This window comes from Trachypithecus francoisi, unplaced genomic scaffold, assembly GCF_009764315.1.
Source record: "Trachypithecus francoisi isolate TF-2019V2 unplaced genomic scaffold, Tfra_2.0 Lachesis_group16, whole genome shotgun sequence".
NCBI classification, from domain to species: domain Eukaryota; kingdom Metazoa; phylum Chordata; class Mammalia; order Primates; family Cercopithecidae; genus Trachypithecus; species Trachypithecus francoisi.
Genome location: NW_022681461.1, coordinates 93,519,870 through 93,541,421, shown reverse-complemented (window position 1 = coordinate 93,541,421; position 21,552 = coordinate 93,519,870). Strand labels below are relative to the sequence as shown.

The window sequence follows — 21,552 nt, the reverse complement described above, 5'->3', positions numbered from 1 at the left end:
ACCACTGGCACAGGAGTCAACCCAGGGACAACTGTTGACTGTGCTTGTTGGATAGATATGCTGTAGATGGGCAGAGCTGCTGGTTGGGCTCTCTGGTTGGGTGAGGCCACTGGCAGGGATGTGGTCTCGTTGTCATGATTCGCATTGTCATGATTCGCATACTGGTTGGTGTGAGCCCCACCCGCTTCTTTGTTCCTAGCTGACTCCAGTGGTCTAGCCCTCCCATTTCTTCCCTGTGAGGCAGGACAGACGTGGATCTCCTGGGAAGCACCCGGGAAACTTGGGGAAGCCCGTCTGCCTCGGGCTCTCATTTTCCCACTGCAGAAACTATAGGCCCAGGGGATCACTCTCTGGCCCCATGTGGGCCTGGTGAGGGGCGATGCAGTCAAAAAAAAGTCAAGTCACTTTTACCCTTCTAATGTGGCTTTTGGTATTTGTGCTCCAAGGGAGTGCTTAAGCACTAGGCTCTGGAATTTCCTTTTTTCTTTTTTTTTTTTTTTTGAGGCGGAGTCTAGCTCTGTCGCCCAGGCTGGAGTGAGTGGCGCAAGCTCCGCCTCCCGGGTTCCCGCCATTCTCCTGCCTCAGCCTCCCGAGTAGCTGGGACTACAGGTGCCCGCCACTACGCCCGGCTAATTTTTTGTATTTTTTTTTTTTTTTTGAGACGGAGTCTCGCTCTGTCGCCCAGGCTGAAGTGCAGTGGCGCGATCTCGGCTCACTGCAAGCTCCGCCTCCCGGGTTTACGCCATTCTCCTGCCTCAGCCTCCCGAGTAGCTGGGACTACAGGCGCCCGCCATCTCGCCCGGCTAGTTTTTTTTTGTATTTTTTAATAGAGACGGGGTTTCACCGTGTAGGCCAGGATGGTCTCGATCTCCTGATCTCGTGATCCACCCGTCTCGGCCTCCCAAAGTGCTGGGATTACAGACTTGAGCCACCGCGCCCGGCCAATTTTTTGTATTTTTAGTAGAGACGGGGTTTCACCGTGTTAGCCAGGATGATCTTGATCTCCTGACCTCGTGATCCGCCCGCCTCGGCCTCCCAAAGTGCTGGGATTACAGGCGTGAGCCACGGCGCCCGGCCTAGGCTCTGGAATTTTCACAAAGGTATTCTTGTCTGTGGATAATTACTAATGGGCATTTCTGTGATAGTAACTAGAACCTGGACCTCCTATTCCACCATCATGTTCTTGGACTTGTTTTATTTATTTATTTATTTATTTATTTATTTAATTTATTTATTTGAGATGGAGTCTCGCTCTGTCGCCCAGGCTGGAGTGCAGTGGCGTGATTTCGGCTTACTGCAACCTCTGCCTCCCGGGTTCAAGCAATTCTCCTGCCTCAGCCTCCCGAGTAGCCGGGACTACAGGGGCACACCACCACGCCTGGCTAAGTTTTTGGGTTTTTAGTAGAGACAGGGTTTCACTGTGTTAGCCAGGATGGTCTCAAACTCCTGACCTCGTGATCCGCCTGGCTTGGCCTCCCACAGTGCTGGGATTACACGCGTGAACCACCGTGCCCAGCCTATTATTTATTTTTAATTTTAATTTTTTTGAGACCCTATTTCTGTTTTGGAATAATTTTATATTTACAGAACATTTTCAGAGATAATACGGAGTACAGAGAGTTCCTGGCTATCCCTAACTCAGTTTTCCCTAATGTTAACTGTCTTACATTACCATGGTATATTTGTCAAAACTGAAAAACCTACCTTGGTACATTAGTATCAGCTAAACTCTGGACTGTATTTAGATTTCCCGTTTTTCTTTTTTTTCCCTCTCTTTCTTTTTTTGAGACAGGGTCTCATTGTGTCTCTCCAGGCTAGAGTACAGTGTTGTGATCACGTCTTACTGCAACCTCGATCACCCCTGGCTCAGGTGATCCTCCTGCCTCAGCCTCCCTAATAGCTGGGACTACAGGCACGTGCCACCATGGCCTGACTTATTTTATTTTATTTTATTTTTTGTAGAGACTGGGTTTCACCATTATGCCCTGGCTGGTCTGGAGCTCATGGGCTGAAGAGATCTGATCCTTCTGCCTTGGCCTTGCAAAGTACTGAGATTACAGGTGTGAACCACCACAGCCAACACAGGTTTTCTACAATTTTTTTTTTTTTTGATTTCAGGATCCAATCTAGGATAACTAAATTGTGTTTAGTTGTCATGTCTTCTTAGTTTCTTCTGATCTGTGATGGTTTCTTAGTCCTTCCCCTGCCCCCCGGTAATTTATTTGACAGCTTTGGGGAAAACTGGTCAGGTATTTTGTAGAAGGGTCCTCAATTTGGTTTTGTCTGCTGTTTTCCTTATAATTAGACTGGGCTTGTGAATTTTTGGAAAAATATACAGGTAAAGTACCTGTCTCAATTATATGAAATCAGTATGGACTTAAGTATTTAGTTTATATTTTGGATTAAAGTCCCACATTGATTTATTTTATTGCTCAAGTTGTTTTATCTTTGGCCATTGAGAGCGCTTTCAGATTGGCCTTGGCCTTAGAATCTGTCATTTCTCCAGAGAATAGGGCTTGTTTCTCTGTCAATCTGATCTTCATTCCTTTGTAGAGACTTCATTTGTGGTATCTTGATAACTTTTAGAAACCACCCTCTTAGGAGGGGGTTGGTTAGTGCTATTACGATCTTATTTTTTAAGAGATTACGATTGGAATGGGTAGATGTTTAGTTTGCTAACCTGATCTAATACTATTAATTTTTGCTAAACAGAATTTGTAGCGTCTAGAACTGTATGCTTTACAGTTTTTCATTGTATGATGTTTAACATATAGAAAAAATATGAATGTAAAACATCTAAGTTATGAGGCATAATGATAAACATTTGCAAGCTTATTGTCTTGAAAACTAGAGCATTACCAGTACATTACTGTTTATTTATTTGTCTGTTTCTGTCCTATCCTATCCTTTTACTACTCTACAGGGTTAGCTGTTCTCCTGAATTTTGGGTTTATCACTTCTTTCCTTTTATAAACCACATTATATATATTCCTAAATAATATACTGTTTATTTTTGCTTAATTGTGAACTTTATGAAATTGTTGGCTGGGCGCGGTGGCTCATGCCTGTAATCCCAGCACTTTGGGAGGTCGAGACTGGTGGATCACGAGGTCAGGAGATCGAGACCATCCTGGCTAACATGGTGAAACTCCGTCTCTACTAAAAATACAAAAAAAAAAATTAGCTGGACATGGTGACGGGTGCCTGTGGTCCCAGCTACACGGGAGGCTGAGGCAGGAGAATGGCGTAAACCCGGGAGGCGGAGCTTGCAGTGAGCTGAGATCCGGCCACTGCACTCCAGCCTGGGCGACACAGCGAGACTCTGTCTCAAAAAAAAAAAAAAAGTTAAACTGTGTATAGGCTTTTGTGATTTTTTTTTTTTTTTTGCGATGGAGTTTCGCTCTTGTTGCCCAGGCTGGAGTGTGATGGCGTGATCTTGGCTCATCGCAATCTTCGCCTCCCGGGTTCAGGTGATTCTCCTGCCTCAGCCTCCTGAGTGAGTAGCTGGGATTACAGGCTTGCGCCACCATGCCTGGCTAATTTATTGTATTTTTAGTAGAGATGGGGTTTCTCCATGTTGGTCAGGCTGGTCTCGAACTCCTGACGTCAGGTGATCCACCAGCCTTGGCCTCCCAAAGTGCTGGGATTACCGGTGTGAGCCACGGCACCCAGCCTTGTTTTAGTTCTTTATTTTAGAAAGTTCCAAACTCATGAAAGTAGATTCAGCTGGGCATGGTGGCTCAGGCCTGTAATCCCTGTACTTTGGGAGGGCTAGGTAGCCAGATCACCTGAAGGCCAGGAAGTTCAAGACCAGCCTGGCCAACATGGTGAAACCCCATCTCTACTAAAAATACAAAAATTAACGGGTATGGTGGTGTGCACCTGTAATTCCAGCTACTTGGGATACTGAGGCAGGAGAATCACTTGAACCTCAGAGGCAGAGGTTGCAGTGAGCTGAGATCGTGCCACTGCAGTCCAGCCTGGGTGGCAGACTGAGACTCTGTCACAACAACAACAACAAAAATGTAGATTTGTCCTGCTTTATCAAAACTCTTATTTTTTTCTACTCACACACCACCACAGCAATTATCAACACAGAAAAAGAATTCTGTGGCCAAGTGTGTGGGCAATTTTCCCCACACACCAATTAGCTGACACCAGTTGGGTGTTCTGCAGTTCAATGCCGACACTACCTACCTGGAGATAGTGTCAGATCCCACTGGTTGAATGCGCAGTCTCCAAGATTGCCCCCTAGCACTCATCAGTCACAAGTCTAGGCCTCAAGTACTTCTGACCACCAGCTTCACTCGTGTTGGAGTTCCCTTGATCCTCTCTTTGGGTTTGTTTAATTTGCTAGAGTGTTTCACAGAACTCAGAGAAACTCTTTTATTTTTACTGATTTATTCTAAAGACTATTGCAAAGTATACAGATGAAGAGATTTGTCTGGCAAGGTATGGGGGAAGGTGCACTGACTTTCTATGTCCTCTCTGGGGTGTCACTATCCACGAACCTCCATCCAGGTGTTCAACTAGCCGGAAGCTCTCCAAATCCAGTCCTCTTAAGTTTTTATGGAAGCTTCATGATGTCAGCGTTCCTTCTCCCAGAGTACAGAGTGGGACTCTCCCTCTTCCTTTTTTTTTTTTTTTTTTTGGAGACACTTTCACTCTGTTGCCCAGCTGGACTACGGTGGCATCATCTTGGGTCACTGCAACCTCCACCTCCGAGTAGCTGGGATTATAGGCATGCACCACCACACCCAGCTAATTTTTGTATTTTTAGTAGAGATGGGGTTTCACCATGTTGGTAAGGCTGGTCTCAAACTCCTGACCTCAAGGGATCCTCCCGCCTCAGCCTCCCAAAATGCTGGGATTATAGGAGTTAGCCACCCTGCCCTGACTGGAGAGGGGCTTAAGACCTACAATGAGAAAGGGGTATTGGAAGAGATAGAGTTCTACCTTAGGACAGTTGTGGCCTTTGAGGCCTGACATACCTAATATTATAACAAAAGACTCTAACAAGGGCTATGGGTGTTACGGGCCAGGAACTATAGTCAAAAACCTGTGTGTGTGTGTGTGTGTGTGTGTGTGTGCGTGTGTCGATGTCCGTATATGTATATATCATAACACCATACAGCCCAATAACTGTCAATCTAATTTTATATACATACCCTCTGCCCAGTTATTTTAGAGCAAATTCCAGTCATATCATTTAATCTGTCAAGTTATTTTTGTATATCTCTGAAAGATCACATAAATTACTATAATAGCATTATCCTACCTATAGAAAATGAACTTATTCTCTAACATATTATCAAATATTCATGTTTTCTTAATTGTTTTATTGTTTTTTCCTCATGTATTTGGATTGGGACTCAAATAGGGTCTGTAAGTTGTGATTGCTTGAGATGTGTTCGTTAAGATCTTTTTCATTCTGTAGGTTCTCTTTTCATCTTGCTCTTTTTGTGTTGAAGGAAACTGAATCACTTTTTCTGAAAGTTTGCTACAGTTAGGATTTTGCGGTTTAATTTGCTACTACTAGGATTTGGGTACGTACGGATAAAACATAAATAATCAGCTGGGTGTGGTGGTGCATTCCTGTAGTCCCAGATACTTGGGAGGCTGAGGCAGGAGGATCTTTTGGGCTCAGGAGTTTGAGGCTACAGTGAGCTATGTTCATGCCACTTCACTCCAACCTGGGCAACAGAGCAAGACCCTGTCTCTAAAAACAAGGATTAACAAAAATTAAATATGCTTTTATTTCTGGTTCTTTTTTGTCTTTTTTCTGTCAGTTTTTGATATCAGTATTATGCTGATCTCGTATGAGAACTTGAAATTCAGCAACATTCATTCAGCAGGACTTACTGAGCACTACTGTGTCCGGGCACTATGCTTGGTGTAATGGTGAATGAGACAGAAGTGGTATTTGTCCTCGTAGTGCTTAAAGGCTAGTGGGGAAGACAGACAATAAACAAATCCTGAATAAATTGATAAGCTGCAAGTATATATTTATTCCCGTTTTATGTGTTGGAATAGGTTAAATAAAATAGGAATAATCTGTTTCTTAAATATTTAATAGAACTTTAAAGACATCTGTTCTGGTATTTATTTTAGCATACACATATTTCATAAGCATGTGAAATTACTTAAGAACCCTTTTTCTCTCCCCATAAATCTCTGACACCATGTGAAGTTGTTCCATCCTTATATTGTTTTTCCTTTAGTCCTACAATGTTCCCCTGGGGATTTGAGTTTTCAAGTTTTGTGAACAAGGCTCTATTACTTACTTCTGTGGGAAAAATCATTCAGGTTTCACATGATGGAAACAGAATGATACAATCCACTGAGTTTGAAGACTCCAAGAAGAACAAAAAGTTATGTTTGCGATTACTTATTTCAGGTTAAATTAATAGCTTCTAGTCTGGTAACTTCTTTTTGTTTTAAAATTAACCAGTTAGAGACTGGGCACAAGAATCTCACTGCTGCACTCCAGAGTGCAGAGGACAGAGCAAGACTCTGTCTCAAGACAGCAACAACAAAAAACTAACCCGTTAGTATTGTATTAGTTACTTGTAGTGTAAAATAGTGTCAAATAGTAAGGATTTTCTTCTTAAAAAAAAAAGGGTGTGAATGGTACATATTTGCTGAGTCAAGTATACTTGTCTTTCTGAGTTAAGTATATACAGTCCACACCCAATTTTTTTTTTTTTTAGAAGAAAACACCCGTTTGTTTTTATGTGCCCTCGGAATTAAGATGAAGTCTTGTGCTATCTTTTTTATATGTTTAAGACTAGAAAAACCAGTGAAATTCATACTTAGAAAATAATCTATCTCTAGTCCTTTAATTCTGGAAAGAATTCCAGAGATCATTTATTCCAGTAGTCTCATTTTATGGAAGAAGCCCTAAAAGTTCTTTTGTTTATTTCAGAGGTTTTTACTGGTTCTACAAGTCTTTTAATTGTCCAGGGTGCTCTTGTCTTTCTTGCCTTCTGGTAGAAATTGTGATATGATTTTTGGAGTTGGGAAGGAAATATTTTTGGTTCAATAACTTCTTGACATTATTTTTTTGCCAACCAGTGTTTATTCAGTTGCAAGAATTAAATTGATAGGTTCGTGGTCAGATTTCCTCTTGAGGACACTGCACTTTTACCGAACTCTCTGAATAAAATACTTTAAGTAAATTGTAATGAATTGGTTAAGATGCTGACTTGAAATTTCTGATTGGCTAATGCTTTTATTTTTTATTTTTATTTTTTTGAGACAAAGTCTCACTCTGTTACCCAGAGTGAGAGTGCAGGCTGGAGTGCAGTGGTGCCATCACTATTCACTGCAGCTTCGACCTCCCCAGGCTCAGGTGGTCCCCCGCCTCACCCTCCTGAGTAGCTGAGACTACAGGCGTGTGCCACCACACATGGCCAGTTTTTGTATTTTTTGTAGAGACAGGTTGTCACCATGTTGCTCAGGCTAGTCTTGAACTCCTGGGCTCAAGTGATCCTCCGGTCTCCCAAAGTGCTGGGATTACAGGCGTGAGCAGCCACACCCAGCCCTGACTAATGCTTTGATGTCATGACTCCCATTCTGATTTTTAACTGATCGTTACTTTCCTGTACTTCCATTATGGTAGTCTTGTAAGACTTATAATTTCAGATTTTTTTTGGTAACTATAAGAGATTATTGTTTTAGCTTTTTCATTTTAAAGATATTGTTTCATCTAGTTGTATTCTCAAATTACATATTGGGTAGAATTATTAGTTATACAATTATCCATTAAATTTTCAGGAAGTTTGAAGGGAGAGAGTAAGTGAAAAGCCACCCCTGCTAAAGATTAGACACTGTACTAGATGGTTGGAGGATTAAGAGGAGACCAGAGCTGAGGAAAATCTTTGTCTGGATTTTATTGACCCATTTTGGAATTAGCTGCAGTTCTTAAGAAATCAGATTGGGTCGACAGGACACAGTGGCTCATGTCTGTAATCGCAGCACTTTGGGAGGCTGAGGCGGGAGGATCACGAGGTTAAGAGATTGAGACCAGCCTGGCCAATATGGTGAAACCCCGTCTCTACTAAAAGTACAAAAATTAGCCAGGTGTGGCGGCGGGTGCCTGTAGTCCCAGCTACTCAGGAGGCTGACACAGGAGAATCGCTTGAACCCGGGAGGCAGAGGTTGTAGTGAGCCAAGATCGCGCCACTGCACTCCAGCCTGGCTACAGAGTTAGACTCTATCTCAAAGAAAAAAAAAATCAGTTTGGGTCAATAATTTGCTTTTACAATACTATTTTATCTCTGTATGTACTTATTTGTCACTTTGTAATTTTTTAGGGAGTTGCTTTTCAACTGTAATCTGTTTTTTATTAAACTATGTGAAATGAACTTTGTATTCAGTCACTAGTTGTGTTTCTCCCTTCCAAGTACTAACCAGGCTTAACGCTGCTTCTGAGATCAGACAAGATCAGGAGCGTTCAGGGCGGTTTGGTTGTAGACACTAGTTGCTTTGCTTATAAGCCTTAAGTATACCTTACAATTAATAACTTTGGTAAAACTTCATTTGAAAATTAAGACTAAGCCTGAGCAACACGGCAAAATCCCATCTCTACAAAAAATTAGCTGAGCGTGGTGTTGGGTGGTCCCAGCTATTGTGGAGGCTGAAGTGGGATGATCGCTTGAGCGCAGGAGGTTGAGGCTGCAGTGAGTCAAGATTGTGCCACTGCATTCCAGTCTGGGTGACAGAGTGAGACCTTGTCTCAAAAAAAAGAAAAGAAAAAATTAAGACTAAATTCATTTAGTGAGAAAACATGTATTACAGCATCTTGACTTAAAAAAAAAACCCTTCATTTTCTGAGTTTTTCATAAGCCAAGTATTTTCTTAGATTTGAAGTCTTAAAATTAGGTTATTTTGGCTCACTAGCTGTATGTGTAGAGTGAAAATAGTATTTCTACATTTGGTCAGTTGCATAATGTTACTATACCTTTGATCCATCTGGAATTTATTTTGGTATGCAGTGTGAAGCAAGCATCGGATTTTACTTTTTTCTAGATGACTACCCAGTTGTCCCATGACTTGATTTTTAAAAACAGCTTTATTATATACCAAATGTTTGTATTTTGGGTATTTTTAGGGATTTCTACTTTGTTCCATTAATCTGTATCTGTACCAATACAACACAGCTTTCAGTGTTGTATCTTCTAATATTTTAATATCTGATAGGCTAGTCTCCATTTTCTTTGGAGGTTTTTTCTTTTTTTTTTTTCTGCGTTTGCTTAATTGTTGTTTCTTTTTTTTGAGAGGAAATTTTGTTCTTGTTGCCCAGGCTGGAGTGCAATGGCGTGAGCTCAACTCACTGCAACCTGTGCCTCCCAGGTTCAAGTGATTCTCCTGCCTCAGCCTCTGGAGTAGGTTGGGATTACAGGCTCCTGCCACAGCTGATTTTCGTATTTTTAGTAGAGGCGGAGTTTCACCATGTTGGCCAGGCTGGTCTCAAACTCCTGACCTCAAGTGATCTACTTACCTCGGCCTCCCAAAGTGCTGGGATTACAGGCATGGGTCACCGCGCCTGGCTGCTTGTTATTTTTACATGAACTTTAGAATCAACTTGTCTAGTTAAAAAAAAAAAAAAAAAAAGGAAAACATAGTATTTCAGTTTTCATTTGGATCATGGCAAATTTGTATAGCAACTTAGAATTGATCTTAATAATGTTGAATGTCCTGCTCAAGAGTATTGTATGTTTTTCTAGTTGTCTAAGTTTTCTTTTGTGTCTTTCAGTACAGCTTTAGTTTTCTCTCTTTATGTCTTCAGTTTATTCCCAGTTCTTTTTTTTTTTTTTTTCTGCGTTTGCTTAATTGTTGTTTCTTTTTTTGAGAGGAAATTTTGTTCTTGTTGCCCAGGCTGGAGTGCAATGGCGTGAGCTCAACTCACTGCAACCTGTGCCTCCCAGGTTCAAGTGATTCTCCTGCCTCAGCCTCTGGAGTAGGTTGGGATTACAGGCTCCTGCCACAGCTGATTTTCGTATTTTTAGTAGAGGCGGAGTTTCACCATGTTGGCCAGGCTGGTCTCAAACTCCTGACCTCAAGTGATCTACTTACCTCGGCCTCCCAAAGTGCTGGGATTACAGGCATGGGTCACCGCGCTGGCTGCTTGTTATTTTTACATGAACTTTAGAATCAACTTGTCTAGTTAAAAAAAAAAAAAAAAAAAGGAAAACATAGTATTTCAGTTTTCATTTGGATCATGGCAAATTTGTATAGCAACTTAGAATTGATCTTAATAATGTTGAATGTCCTGCTCAAGAGTATTGTATGTTTTTCTAGTTGTCTAAGTTTTCTTTTGTGTCTTTCAGTACAGCTTTAGTTTTCTCTCTTATGTCTTCAGTTTATTCCCAGTTCTTTTTTTTTTTTTTTTTTGAGACTGAGTCTCGCTCTGTCGCCCAGGCTGGAGTGCAGTGGCACAATCTTGGCTCACTGCAAGCTCCGCCACCTCCCGGGTTCACGCCATTCTCCTGCCTCAGCCTCCCTAGAAGCTGGGACTACAGGCGCCTGCCACCACGCCCGGCTAATTTTTTTGTATTTTTAGTAGAGATGGGGTTTCACCGTGTTCGCCAGGATGGTCTTGATCTCCTGACCTCGTGATCCGCCCACCTCGGCCTCCGAAAGTGCTGGGATTACAGGCGTGAGCCACCACGCCCGGCCTATTCCCAGTTCTTAATTGCTGTGGTATATTGGTATGTTGTGTGTTTCTCTTATATTTCTTTTTCTTTCTTTGTTTTTTTTTAAGGAGATGGGATCTTGCAATGTTGCCCAGGCTGACCTCGAACTCCTGGGCTTAAGCAGTTCTCTTGTTTCAGCACATTATATTTATTATCTGGCCATGTATATATGAAGGCTGTTTCAGAGTATTAGTTTGTTTCAGAATATTAATTTTGTATCCAGAAATACTTTATAGCATTCTCTTGTCAGTTTTTGGGTTTTCCTGGGAAAGTTTCTTATCTGAGTTTTTATACTTTTTATTTCTCCCATCTAATATGAAATAACAATACTAAGCAGTTGTGATAATGGACATCTTTGTCTTGTTGCTGTCCTTCATGGGAATACTTGCGTAGTCTCTCCACTAGTCAGCATGCTCTGGTATTTGATATTTTTTTTTGTTTTTAAAAACTCATGTAAAGGAGACAGCCATATGATTTTTCTTCTTTGAGCATTTAATGCATGCTGAATTATATCAACAGAATTGTTAGTGTTGATTTTGGACTGTAACATTTATGCAAAAAATCTCATTTGGACATGGTTTATTCCTAAAATGTACTGGTAATTTTGGTTGTCACTTTTTTTTTTTTAAATCAAGGATTTTCTTATCTGTATTTATATATGAGATTTTTCTGAATTTTTTGGCACCAATATTATACTCATTTTGTAAATACAAATTAGACACTTTTTCTATATTTTGGATCCATTAAAATCCCTTTGGAGGCCTGGCACGGTGGCTCATGCCTGTAATGAGGCAGGCAGATCACCTGAGGTCAGGAGTTCGAGACCAGCCTAGCCACCATGGTGCAACCCTGTCTCTACTAAAAATAAAAAAATTAGCTGGGTGTGGTGGTGGGCAGCTGTAATCCCAGCTACTCGGGAGGCTGAGGCGGGAGAATTGTTTGAGCCTGGATGGTGGAGGTTATAGTGAGCCAAGATCGTGCTGGTTATTGACTCAGCTACTTACTTCTATTTTTATTTTTTGAGGTGGAGTCTCACTTTGTTACTTAGCCTGGAGTGCGGTGGCATGATCTCAGCTCTCCGCAGCCTCCACTTCCTGGGTTCAAGCTATTCTCCTGCCTCAGTCTCCCATGTAGCTGAGATTACAGGCATGTGCCATGACACCTGGCTAATATTTTTTGTATTTTTAGTAGAGACAGAGTTTCACCATGTTGGCCAGCCTGTTCTCAAACACCTGACCTCAGGTGATCTGCCTGCCTTGGCCTCCCAAAGTGTTGGGATTACAGGCGTGAGCCACCACGTCCGGCCTGACTCAGCTACTTCTGATTTTGGAAATTTATCATGGTTTTCTTTGTGTCCTAATATTTACACAAGTTTTGTAAGATGTTCTTTGGGTATTTAAAAAGGTGTATTCTGCTTTCAAGATGCTTTTGATCTAACAATATAAATTAAATCTAGATTAGAACTAAATTAGATTTGTTATCTATTTCTGCCTAGTTTTTGTCTTATCAGTGGTAATGCTGTGTTATTTGGGGCAATTCAAATACTGTTAGCTCTTCATGGTTTGCACTCTTTATTATTAATAAAGTAAAACACCTGTTACACCTCCATAAAGTCTGTAACCTAGACTCATTTGTATGCTTACTGGTCTAGAAACTACTGATTTATTCGGTGTTTTTTCTCTCTCTGAAGTCGTTACCTTTCATTAGTTATATTTTGTGTGTTTTTTCCAACGCTTTGTTGAATTACATATTATTGTATTTCTTTTTAGTCCTCTTATAGGTACTTGTTGCTTACCAAATTTTTTCCCCCAATTACAAAGTATGTGTGTGTTAATTGTAGATAAATGTATTCATATGTGCTCAGTACAGGAAACCGGGAAAACAAATAGCACAAAAGGAAAAACCAAAAGACTAGATTTCTGATCTTGTTTCTATAGGCTAGTGACTCAAATTTTCTTTTTTAGTTTGCAGTAAAACAGGGGTGCTTAGGAAAAATATGAACCGGTATTTTATTCCAGCTGAATTGAAAGAAATTGATGCATAAAGAAAAGCTTACTGGAGCTATTGATACGTTCCTCAGTATGAATCAGGGTACTGTGACCTCTTTTGTTGGCCTTCCATTTTCAGCCAAGTACGCCGATGTGCAGCAGACAGTAAAAAGGGGGCTTAGTTTTGCAAATGCAGAGCTTGTAGACAGTGATAGATCCTGAAAATAGTGTCTCTGGCTAATTCTCAGACTTAATCTGACTGGAAAGCAAGGCCTCACAAATTGAATTCAGTCTTCACAGTTACATTCTTTTTTTTTTTTTTTGAGACGGAGTCTCGCTCTGTCGCCCGGGCTAGAGTGCAGTGGCCGGATCTCAGCTCACTGCAAGCTCCACCTGCCGGGTTTACGCCATTCTCCTGCCTCAGCCTCCCGAGTAGCTGGGATTACAGGCGCCCGCCATCTTGCCCGGCTAGATTTTTGTATTTTTTTAGTAGAGACGGGGTTTCACTGTGTTAGCCAGGATGGTCTCGATCTCCTGACCTCGTGATCCGCCTCTCGGCCTCCCAAAGTGCTGGGATTACAGGCTTGAGCCACCGCGCCCGGCCCACAGTTACATTCTTAACTCACACACAAGAAAGATTCTAATACTGTTCTGTTCAAATAAAAATTTACATGTTTTCTGGCCAGGTGCGGTGGCTCACGCCTGTAATCTCAGCACTTTGGGAGGCCAAGATGGGTGGATCACCTGAGATCAGGAGTTCGAGACCAGCCTGGCCAACATGGCAAAAACCCATCTCTACTAAATACAGAAAAATTAGCCCAGCATAGTGGTGTGTGCCTGTAGTGCCAACTACGCAGAAGAGGCTGAGGCAGGAGGATTGCTTGAACCTGGGAGTCAGAGGGTTGTAGTGAGCCAAGATGGTACCACCACACTCCAGCCTGAGCAACAGGGAGACTCCATCTCAAAAAAAAAATGCTTTTTTCTTTTTCTTTTTTTTTTTTTAACATGTTTTCTATAGGTATATTAGTTTACTGGTAGAGCGATTGGAAATGTTTTGCCTTCTTGAAAGTTATAGTTAATTCACTAACCTTTTTCTTCTTTAAACACATCGTTGCTGGTTTGAATACTTTATCAACCTTTGTGGAGCTCTTTCTGCATGTCAGGCCGTATATAAAAGTATCTTTAAAAAATTTTTATAATAAGAATCATTTGAGGTTACTTTATATGTGGTATAAGGGAATGGCTTCCAGGCTTGGGTTTTATGGATCAGTAAGAAAAAAAAAAAATGGGACAATGAACATATGATTGCTAACTTTTAGTTTTGTCAATATAGACATTGTTATTTATCTTGAATACTCAATATTTAATTTGGAAACATTAATATTTTTCCTTCATTTTATTCTCTCATTATAGATTTATGGTCTGTGCAGAGTTGGCTGATTATTCAGTCTACTACCTTTATTTTACTGATGAGGGAGCTGAGGCTCCAAAATGCCTTTGAGACCCCAGAGAGAAGACAGAAAACTTCTTTCTCATGAATATAGTACAGCCTAATATTGACATGTTACTAGCAGTTATACACATAAATGTTGCTATGAGTTGTATGGGTGTTAATTTTTCTTCAGGCTTGAAATGTGATGATTCCCAAAGCCATCTTTTAATGTAAATTAAATAATTTCCTGGATTAATTTGTATCTTGGGAAATTACCGATTGCAGCTATTTTAGAAGTGTGACTGTGATAGCTTACTGAGATTCTGAGTTGCTGTTTTGTTTTGGGAAGCGTTTTTTTAGAGAGTATTATAATAATTTGACAGATACACAAAAGGAAAGAAAGTGAAAATGAGAACATTAATACAGTTGCCCTTGGGCTTTCTCCTTCTCTTCTCAGACGGCCTGGTCCTTCCCAAGGTGTTTTTTATTATTACTTTTTAAAAATTTCCTGATCTCCTATCTCTACCTCCTTCAAGTTTTCCTTTTCTTATTTCTTTCCATTCCTTCACCCATCTCCTCTTCTTTCATCCTGGCTCCTCCTTCTCTCCCTGCATTTCTCTTGTTACCTGTTTCTCCATCTCTTTTTATTCTTATATTTATTCTTTGTTCTTTTTTGTGATGTCTTTAATCAGTAATTCAGATTTTAAGTTACCGGGTTTTCTTCCTGTAGCATTTGAACTGAAGTGATACTGAGCTGGAAAAATAGAACATCACTAATAAGTTGTTGGTTTTGGGATTTTTAAGATTTATTAGTGTAAAAGTTCTTGATTTAAGAATGTGTGTTCCAATCCATACCACCAACTAAAAAAGAAAAAATATGTTTTATTGTTACTTTTGATGAAACTTTCCCTTTAATAGAAGCATATATTTATTTTAGTGGAAATTTATGATTGCTTATAACATTTTTTTCCCTATCATTAATTATAGTTTTACATTAGTGGCAAATATTTCTTTCAGTCTTGCTTTGGGCATTTTTTTTACATAAGGTAATTTAATTTAATTTATTAGAACATTTTAGAATTTATAATTATTGGCCAGGAGTGGTGGCTTATGCCTGTAATCCTAGCACTTTGGGAGGCCAAGGCAGGAGGATAGCTTGAGCTCAGAAGTTCGAATCAAGCCTGGTCAGCATAGTGAGACCTGATTTCTATTAAAACACACACGTGCGCACGCGCACACACACACACTCTTACAGTTATTTTCTATTATATGCTTTTAAAAAATTAAATACTCTTTTTAGTTCCATGTTTACTCCTATGTTATATGCTTTTAATAAACACTCTTAGTGCTATCACAACATTATCTTCTGGATTTTCCATTATTTAATCATTTTTCCATAATTGAGTATTTCGATAATAGGAGAGTATTGTAAAATAAATGGGTTTAGGAAAAATACAACCCTCCTAGCTTAAATCAGGAGGAATTGGATACCCTGAACAGACCAATAACAAGCAGCAAGATTGAAATGGTAATTTAAAAATTACCAACAAAAGAAGTCTAGGACCAGACGGATTCACAGCAGAATTCTACCAGACATTCAAAGAAGAATTGGTACCAATCCTTTTGAAACTATTCCACAAGATAAAGAAGGAACCCTTCCTAATTCACTGTATGAAGCTAACATCATCCTAGCAAAACCAGGAAAGGACATAACCAAAAAAGAAAACTACAGGCCGATACCCCTGATGAACATAGATGCTAAAATCCTTAACAAAATGCCAGCTAACCGAATCAAACAACATATCAAAAAGACAATCCACCATGATCAAGTGGGTTTCATACCAGGGATGCAGGGATGGTTTAACATATACAAGTCAATAAATGTGATACACCACATAAACAGAATTAAAAACAAAAATCACATGATCATCTCAATAGATGCAGAAAAGACATTTGACAAAATCCAGCATCTCTTTATGATTAGAACTCTCAGCTAAATCGGCGTACGAGGGACATACCTCAATGTAATGAAAGCCATATCTGGGCCAGGTGCAGTGGCTCACTCCTGTAATCCCAGCACTTTGGGAGGCTGAGGCGAGTGGATTACCTGAGGTCACGAGTTTGAGACCAGCCTGGCCAACATGGTGAAACCCCGTCTCTACTAAAAATACAAAAATTAGCTCGATATGGTGGCAGGCGCCTGTAATCCCAGCTACTTAGGGAGGCTGAGACAGGAGAATCGCTTGAACACAGGAGGTGGAAGTTGCAGTGAGCCGAGATTGCGCCATTGCACTCCAGCCTGGACGGCAGAGCGAGACTCTGTCTCAAAAACAAAAACAAAAACAAAAAAACTAAACCATCTATGACACACCTACAACCAACATAATACTGAATGGGGAAAGGTTGAAAGCATGCCCTCTGAGAACTAGAACAAGACAAGGATGCCCCATTCTCACCACTCCTCTTCAACATAGTACTGGAAGTCCTAACCAGAGCAATCAGACAAGGGAAAGAAATAAAGGGCATCCAAATTGGTAAAGAGGAAGTCAAACTGTCACTGTCTGCTGACATTATGATCGTTTACCTTGAAAACCCTAAAGACTCCTCCAGAAAGCTCCTAGAACTGATAAAAGAATCCAGCAGTTTCTGGATACAAGATTACACAAATCAGTAGCTCTTCTATACACCAACAGCGACCAAGCAGAGAATCAAATAAAAAACTCAACCTCTTTTAGAATAGCTGCAAAAAAATTAAAATACTTAGGAATATACCTAACCAAGGAGTCAAAAGACCTCTACAAGGAAAACTATAAAAGAGTGCTGAAAGAAATCATAGACGACACAAACAAATGGCAGCATATCCCATGCTTATGGATGGGTAGAATCAATATTGTGAAAATGACCATACTGCCAAAAGCGATCTACCAATTCAATGTAGTCCCCATCAAAATACCACCATCATTCTTCACAGAATTAGAAAAAAACAATTCTAAAATTCATACGAAACAAAAAAAGAGCCTGCATAGCCAAAAGAAGACTAAGCAAAGGGAACAAATCTGGAGGCATCACACCACATGATTTCAGACTGTACTATAAGACCATAGTCACCAAAACAGCTTGGTACTGGTATGAAAATAGGCACACAGACCAATGGAACAGAATTGAGAACCCAGAAATAAACCCAAATACTTACAACCAGCTGATCTTTGACAAAGCAAACAAAAACAAAGTGGGGCAAGGATACCCTTTACGACAATGGTGCTGGGATAATTGGCTAGCCATATGTAGGAGAATGAAACTGGATCCTCATCTCTCACCTTATACAAGATAGATACGTCTCTCACCTTATAGAAGATACAAGATAGATACAGATTTCTTTTTCTTTTTTTTTTTTTTTGAGACGGAGTCTTGCTCTGCCGCCCAGGCTGGAGTGCAGTAGCCGGATCTCAGCTCACTGCAAGCTCCGCCTCCCGGGTTTACGCCATTCTCCTGCCTCAGCCTCCCGAGTAGCTGGGACTACAGGCGCCCGCCTCGTCGCCTGGCTATTTTTTTTTTTGTATTTTTTAGTAGAGACGGGGTTTCACCGTATTAGCCAGGATGGTCTGGATCTCCTGACCTCGTGATCCGCCCGTCTTGGCCTCCCAAAGTGCTGGGATTACAGGCTTGAGCCACCGCGCCTGGCTGATAGATACAGATTTCTATAAAAAATTCTAGAAGATATCATTGGAAAAACCCTTCTAGACATTGGCTTAGGCAAGGATTTCATGACCAAGAACCCAAACAAATAAAAAGAAAGATAAGTAGCTGGGACCCACAAAGTGGGAGAAAATCTTCATAATCTATACATCTGACAATGGACTAATATCCAGAATCTACAACCAACTCAAATCAGTAAGAAAAAAACAATCCCATCAAAAAGTGGGCTAAGGGCATGAATAGACAATCCTCAAAAGAGGATGTACAAATGACCAACAAACATGAAAAATGCTCAACATCACTAATGATCAGGGGAATGCAAATCAAAACCACAGTGCGATACCACCTTACTCCTGCAAGAATGGCCATAATAAAAAAAGTAAAAAACAGTAGATATTGGCGTGGATGCGATGATCGGGCAACAGTTTTACACTGCTGTGGGAATGTAAAGTAGTACAGCCACTCTGGAAAACAGTGTGGAGATTCCTTAAAGAACTAAAAGTAGAACTATCATTTGATCCAGCAATCCCACTATTGGGTATCTACCCAGAGGAAAAGAAGTCATTTGAAAAAGATATTTGCACACGCATGTTTATAGCTGCACAATTCACAAGTGCAAAATCGTGGAACCAACCCAAATGCCCATCAATCAACGAGTGGATAAACTGGTGTGTGTATATATGTATATATGATAGTATATGTGTATATATGTGTGTGTGTCTATGTATATACACATATATATGTGTGTATATCTATCTATATCTGTATCTATATATATATATGATGGAATACTGCTCAGCCATAAAAAGGAATGAATTAGCATTTGCAGTGACTTGGATGAGATTGGAGACTATTCTAAGTAAAGTAACTCAGGAATGGAAAACCAAACATCATGTGTCCTCACTGATACGTGGGAGCTAAGCTATGAGGACGCAGAGGCATAAGAATGATACAGTGAACTTTGGGGACCTGGGGGGAAGGGTTGGAGGGGGGCAAGGGATAAAAGACAACAAATATGGTGCAGCGTATACTGCTTGGGCGATGGGTGCACCAAAATCTCACAAATCACCACTAAAGAACTTATGTAACCGAATACCACCTGTACCCCAATAACTTATGGAAAAATAATAATTAAGAAAACAATGGGTTTAAATAAGTAAAGTGTAGGAAGTTCTTGTTGAAACGTGTACATATATATATGTACACACACATACATACATGTATATACATATATATAAAAGATGTTCTGAGGGAAGAAAACTGACCCTAAGTAGATATTAAAATGCCTTTGAGCTTTGAGAGACTGAAGTTTTGCTGCATAGTAGACCTTAGAAAAATCTTCACGTGCCCAAATATAGATTTCTCATATTCTTAAGGACTGTGGAAAATACAATAATATATATAATATTGGAAAAAAATCTGTTTTATCAGCTCTATTGAGGCATGATTTTAAAATTTTTACATTATTTACTAATAAAGATAACTGTATTTTATTTTTCATTTACTATTCTTTGTGGTCTTCTGTATAGTTGTTCACTGCCTCATTGCCTCTCTGATTTTCAAATTCAGAAGTTGTTGACACCCATCTTTCTGGCCCTCTCCTCTGGAGCACCTCTCTGCTGCCAATTTTTTTCTGCCATTTTTTTCTTGCAATTTAATTTTAAAAACAATTTACTGAGGTGAAATTCACATAGCATGAAATTAACCATTTTAAAATGATCAATTTAGTGGCATTTAGTACTCTCATAGTGTTGTGCAATCACCACATCTAGTTCTGAAACCTTTCCATCACTCCAAAGGAGACCCTTACCAATTACACAGTTTCTCTTTACCAGACCCTGGCAACTGCCAGTCTGCTTTCAGTCTCTGTGGATTTTCCCTTTCTGGACACCTCATATGAATGGCATCACACAATATTTGTGAACTTTTGTATCTTCTTTTTTTTAATTTTTAATTTTTTTTAGAACTGGGGTCTCACTCTGTTGCCCAGGCTATAGTGCAGTGGTGTGATCATAGCTCACTGCAGCCTTGACCACCTGGACCCAAGTGAACCTGATTAGCTGGGACTACAGGCATGCACCACCACGCCATACTAATTTTTTTTTTTTTTTTAATTTAAGACTGGTCTTGCCCAAGCTGGAGTGCAGTGGCTTAATCATGGCTCACTGCAACGTTTGCCTGCTGGGCTCAAGCCATCCTCCAACCTCAGCCTCCCAAGTAGCTGGGGCTACAGGTGCATACCACTATGCTCAGCTAATTTTTGTATGTTTAGTAGAGACGGTTTTGCTATGTTACCCAGGCTGGTCTCAAACTCCTGAGCTCTAGTTAATTTTGAAATATACAATATATTATTGTTAACTGTAGTCACCTTACTGTACAATAGAACACCAGAACTTATTCTTCCTGTCTGATGGTAACTTTAATCATTCATCAACTTCTCCCCACCTCACTGCCTGCCCTCCCCTTTACTATCCTCCCCACCTCCCCAGCCTCTGGTTATCACTATTATACTTTCTACTTTTTTGGGAGGGGTGTTTGCTATTTATTTATGACCAATATTTAACATCTGTAATTCTCTGCAGTCAGAAGTTCTTTGAGAGGATGCCATCAGCCTTGGTCAGTCAAAGAATGGAGTCATCTGATTTACCATCCTGTGAATGCCCCTAGGCAGATAGCATAGGTGGTGGTTGTTACTGTTTTGAGACAGAATCTCTGTTGCCCAAGCTGGAGTGCAGTGGCGTGATCTCGGCTCACTGCAGCCTCTGCCTCCTGGGCTCAAGTGATTCTCCTGCCTCAGCCTCCCGAGTAGTTGGGACTACGGGCATGTGCCACCATGCCCTGCTAATTTTTGTATTTTTGTAGTTACTGAATTTTGCCATATTGGCCAGGCTGATCTCGAATTCCTGACCTCAGGTGATCTGCCTTCTTCGGCTTCTCAAAGTGCTGAGATTACAGCCGTGAGCCACCGGGCCTGGCTGGTGGTGGTGGTTGTTTTAATTTTGTTTTTCAACTTCTATTTTAGATTCAGGGGGCACATGTGCAGTTTGTTGCCTGAGTATATTGTGTGATGCTTAGGTTTGGAACAAATGATCCCGTCACCCAGGTACTGAACATAGTACCCAATAGTTTTTCAACCCTTGTCCCCCTCTCTCCTTCCCTACTTTAGTAGTCACCAGTTTCTATTGTTGCCATCTTTATTACCACATGTGTTGTTTAGCTCCCACTTACAAATGAGAACATGCAGTATTTGTTCCTGCGTTAATTCACTTAAGAAGTATAGGTTTTAAATTTGCCATCTGCCAGTGACCTTGTCATCTTCAGCCACAGTCATGTGGATTGATACGTGGTCCTTAGACTGATGATGTGGTTGCTGACAGAGAATTCCTGAGGTACCTACAGGTCTGTGAACTTGTCACTCTGCTTGTCGATGTCAGACCTGCTGCAGCCATGAGGCATACAAGCCTCTGCTTTTATGAGATAAACTTTTTAAAATTCTGTATGGGTAAGATCATACAAAATTTGTCTTTCTGTGTCTGGCTTGTTTCAGTTAACACAAAGTCCTGCAGGTTCATTCACATTGTCATAAGTGACAGGATTTCGTTCTTTTTTTTTTTTTTTTTTTTTTGAGGCAGTCTTGCTGAGTTGCCCGGGCTGGAGTGCAGTGGCACCGTCTCGGCTCACTGCAACCTCCGTCTCCCAGCTTCAAGTGATTCTCATGCTGGATTTCCCTCTTTTTTTT

The 21,552-nt window shown here is 40.5% G+C and overlaps 1 protein-coding gene across 5 annotated transcripts in view; it reads left to right on the top strand.

The window, feature by feature from the left end:
• Window positions 1–21,552, top strand: part of UBAP1 (ubiquitin associated protein 1) — a 75,804-nt gene that overhangs the window by 18,039 nt on the left and 36,213 nt on the right. Inside the window, exon 2 of one of the 5 annotated variants that reach the window (XM_033238284.1) lies at window positions 1,963–2,085. The exons of 3 other annotated variants lie outside the window; for them this stretch is intronic. The gene's annotated coding sequence lies outside the window, so the exon portion shown is untranslated. The remainder of the gene's footprint in view (window positions 1–1,962; window positions 2,086–21,552) is intronic. One more of the 5 variants, XM_033238283.1, reaches the window with a different exon arrangement.